Source organism: Coffea arabica, chromosome 3e, assembly GCF_036785885.1.
Source record: "Coffea arabica cultivar ET-39 chromosome 3e, Coffea Arabica ET-39 HiFi, whole genome shotgun sequence".
NCBI classification, from domain to species: Eukaryota; Viridiplantae; Streptophyta; class Magnoliopsida; order Gentianales; family Rubiaceae; genus Coffea; species Coffea arabica.
In genome coordinates this window covers 26,469,602-26,474,226 of record NC_092315.1, presented here as the reverse complement: position 1 = coordinate 26,474,226, position 4,625 = coordinate 26,469,602, and the positions used below count along the sequence as shown (strand labels likewise).

The following is a 4,625-nucleotide window of genomic DNA, read 5'->3' as shown; positions in this document are numbered from 1 at the left end:
AGAGGGGGATGCCAGCTCCAATTTATTTAAAACCATAAAATTACAAAGATTCCTTGAAAAACATTGAAGTTCAGAGAGCTCTTCTCCGAAAACTAGGAAATCCTAATCTATCAAGTCTAATGTCACCACAAATCATGCCCGGCGGCAACGCAAAACTATCAAAAATACAATCCCTTTCTGAGTCAGCACCTGTAGTTGCAAGTCTACCAGCTGGCTTGTTTGCCTCCCTGTAACAGTGTGATATAACCCGAAAATGATGCTTATACTGTAGCAACTCCTCCAAATCTCTTTGTGACCTCCAAGGACATGCATAGCACCCTGAACCAACTTAACTAAAACAAGAGAATCAGCTTCAGTATGCAAATCATAATATCCTCGAGATAGACAATGCCGTACCCCAAACAACATAGATTTAAGCTTCGTATGCAAACTTGTTAAAGCGCCAAAGAAGAACGAGTAACCAAAAATGAATTTCCCTTGCCCATCTCACAACAAGCTGCCGCCACCACTTAAACCCAGATTCCCTCTGGAACACCCATTCGAATTTAATTTGAAGTCCACCAATGGAGCAAGCCATTTCACAGAAAATATTGAGACCCTCAGCGGCCGACCAACCAAGAAAGAATGAAAATCCTTCCAAGAAAAAAAGGAACACGTCACTACTGGGAACTGCTCATGAAAAAGCTCGCGTAGCTGTTGGAAACCTGATCCGCGACTCCTTCATATCCCAACCTCCTTCCGTCAAAAATTGGGCAATTCCTTGCTTTCCATAACTCCCAACATATTAAACATGGGAGGATGCGAAAAGAAAAGTCAAATATAAATTTTTAGATGACCATAACCACCATATTAGCACCATGTGGTGGACTATGCAAACTAAGGAGGATTCACCACCTTGGATCTCAAATAACCTCCAAACCTGCCATGCTAGTTCACCTATACAAAATACATGATTTAACGAAAATTGTGACAATAAAGGTGTGACAGCCGCACCCTCTCCTAGGACATACTCTAGAAGATAGCGGACCGCCTACCTGGCTCTCGTCAGGACTCATTCACTAACATTAACTTCATGGATAACATTGTGGTATACTAAAACAACACGTTCAAATCTTTGACAATGCCAAGTTCAATACAAAAGCTTCAGCCGTGGTATGATACTAGGTAATGTGCAATAACAAAAGTCTTCTTGTTATCTAACTAAGATCCCTCGTTCATTCCCCGACCACCAACTCCTGTAAGGAAAACAAAACTAAAGGGCTAAGCTAAAACTCAGTGAGGTTTGCCGAGCAAGTAACATTTAATAAACATTTAAATCAGCATAATCAAGCAAGTAGTGCACATTTCATTGTACAATTACTTTCATTAAGCAATTGAGGAAACACTTCACTAAACAATCACTTTTAAAAGGATACGGTGCTCACATTAGAGCCACTTCAATGTCATTAAGTATTCATTTCAGTGTCAAGAGACACTCATTTCACTGTCATTGTACATTCATTTCAATATCATTGCACATTCCGCCAATTCCCCTCCTTATGTCCTCCAAAACAATAAACAATCCCCTACATTCAATAATCAATTCAATAATCTCCCAACCTCATGGTAATACTCGAGTATACCGAAACATTTACCCAAAACTACCGTCCTACCCGACCAAGCCCTTTGCTGGTTCGAATAATCCGTTGAACAGAGGGTTTTGGGGCCCAATTCAGCCAATGCGGCGAGGCACACATACGGCTTACATTCATGCACACTTATAGTAACATTCAGTCAATTATTGACCTTCAAGCTCAACTAAGCCGAGTGCGATGAAGTACACCCTCGATTTAGAAGGCGAGGGACAATTGAGATACACTTCACAATGAATCATTTAGTAATAATTCATAATAAGCACATTTGTCACATAATTGCACTTAGGTACACATAAACAATTAAACACATAAATTCGGAAAACACTCACCCAATTATTCAAATAATTTACTCTTGAGCCTCGGGTCTGTTTTCTGGCTCGTAGCTACTTCCTGAGACAAGTTCATAATTTCGAAGTAAATATATAATTTGTAGATATTCACCTATTATTTGTTATCCTATTATTGAAGTTATAAAAACCAAGTTTGACTTTAAGTATAAAATATATTCAGTAGTTATTCCATATTTCATTTCGAGACTTATTGATTTTATCATTTTATACCAAGAAATATAAGTATTTTTCAAGTTTATATTCTAGAATGAATATACAATTTATATATTATCACTTATCACTTGTTACTTTATGATTTAAACTACTAAAGTCAAGTTTGGCTTATAAAACAAGGTATAACATATTTTATATTTATTTTACATTTTATTTCAAAATTTATTAACTTTATTATTTCAAACCAAGAATTATACATTTTTCCCAAGTTTATATCTTTATATAATATTTGAACTAGGAATATATCTTTCTCAATCCAATATTCATTAATTACGGCTTATAGATACTCCATTTGTTCCCTTTTAAATCAACTAAACTCTAAGTTATTTGTAAATTGGATTTTGTTCCATTACACTCGTCCCTCAAATTTTATAGTTTTTAACATATTTGTAAAGACAATATTAAGTGATTAGAAGCCAATTTAGGTATATAACTATCATGAGTTTCCTCTCATTTGCTTTAATTTAACTCCACTCGTGAAACTAGATATAGTCGTTAAATCTCAGAGCAACCTTAGCTATCATTTATGAAAGCTTACAGGGTTGGAAATTAGATGAAATGCAGTTCAAAAATAGGTTTCCTCACGGCTAGCATTATAGCAAAATGCATTCGGGAAATAAAAGAAAGCAATGAGGAACAATGAAGATGGCAGCTTTGCCATCCTCTAGTTTTTTAACCATAACTGGAGCTATGCTCATCGGATTGAGGCGAATTTTATAGCGTTTCGAAGCTAACATATAGACCTACATTTCTTATGAAGACATCGACACCTAGTTCTCACATTTTCAAGGTAAAAAATGGACGGTCAAGAAAATTAGAGTTTTTGCATAGTCAGGAGTGCTCTAGCCAAATCATAAGCTAAAACGATCCAATTGATCTGAAAATTTTCAGGTAGAAAGTTAACTCAAATCCCTATAACTTTTATATTTTGTCCAAAAGCTGATTCAGTCTAGATCATGGAGAAATTCGTAGCCCAAGTTGATTTCAAAAACGGGACAGAACTGAAATTCACCAAATTGTCTAGTTTTCTTCCAAGTTTCAACTCCCAACTCTCTCAGCCAACAAGGCTTTGTGAGGCCCCAGTCCGTTCTATGTTAATATATTCATTAGTTGGGCGGTAACGTTTGGTTTCGGGAGTATTTCGAAAACCCTAAGTAGGGATTTAAGATTTAAACCCTAGTTATGTATTGGTTACAAGTTCGAGTGGTGATTAAAGTTAGTAAGGTTAATGTGTGTCTTAGTGTGGGTAAGAATAGGATTTAATCCATTTGGTATAGATTAATTAAGTTTAAGAAGGTTAGAAACCCTAAGTGAGCAAAATCCCTAATGTTATGATTTATAGAAGTTTTAAGTGGGTTTAAACCTAATTTTGCCCTTGACAAAAAGGTTATTGTTTAACTACTTTTATGTGGGATAAAGTATGCTTAAGTGTAAGTGATTAAGATGAGAAAGTGATTAGTGAAATAATTAAGCGTGATTATATGTTTTAGATTAGAATAAGTTATGACTTATGGAGTAAATTGAAAGGTTATCAAATGTTGAGGGAAATTTTATAAGAAAGAGAAAGTTGAAGTGCAAGGGTGAAAACAACAAATAAAGCATTTATGTGATTGGCTAGCCATAAGAAATATCTTCCAAAGCTTTGACTAATATGTTGTCTTACAACTATAAGAGAGACAAGAGAAATAAAACAAAACAAAAACTAAGAGAATAAGAGAGAGTGAGAGCCGTGAGAAGAGAAAGAAAAAAAAAGAAAAGGAAAGCTTGCTTTGGTGCATCATTTTTGCTCTTCAATCTTGAGTTTGGATCTTGGAGGAACAACTTGAGCACTTGATTGTTGTGGGTGATCATCTACCAAGCTTGAATCAAAGGTAAGAAAGTCTAGTTGAAGACTTAAGTTGATTATTGTTTGATGAACTAGTGGTTATTTTGGCATAGGACCTTAGTTGTGCTTGATTGTGGTACCTCTTATGCCTATCACTTGTTTTTATGGAGTACTTTGGTTAATTTTTGGTGATTTATGCTGCTGGAAATTTCGGTCAAGAGAAAGAGAATTAGGGCTTTTTAATGTAATGCTTTCCTTACTTGTTTAGTTGAGAAATGGACTTGTAGTGGTTATGTTTGATGAATTGCCTCACTTGATTTGGTTGGTTACTTGCAAAAAGCTGATTTGGGTTAAGAAACCCTAAACTCCATTAGGCTAATTTAGCTTAGCTTATGGTTAGTGAGAGGTTGGATTAAGTTCATTGGTGCAAATGAAATTTGGTTAGGGATTGTGGTTGATGATTGTTAAATTTGGTATTGACTTGGGAGGGGAATTTCGGACCATTTGTAGGCCATTTAGATGTTAGTGTATGTGTGTTTTTTTGGTACAAAAGTGGTTGAAAAACCTGCATAAGAACCATGAAAACGAACCATATGTTTGCGA

At 35.5% G+C, this 4,625-nt stretch overlaps 1 long non-coding RNA gene across 1 annotated transcript; it reads right to left on the bottom strand.

Annotated features, from left to right (window-relative positions):
* Window positions 1-288: 288 nt before the first annotated feature.
* On the bottom strand, window positions 289-3,260 carry LOC140038249 (uncharacterized). Its single transcript, XR_011842060.1, has 2 exons — window positions 1,964-3,260; window positions 289-1,235 (listed from the first exon to the last, which is right to left on the bottom strand). It is a non-coding gene; the product is annotated as an uncharacterized lncRNA (long non-coding RNA).
* Window positions 3,261-4,625: the final 1,365 nt, after the last annotated feature.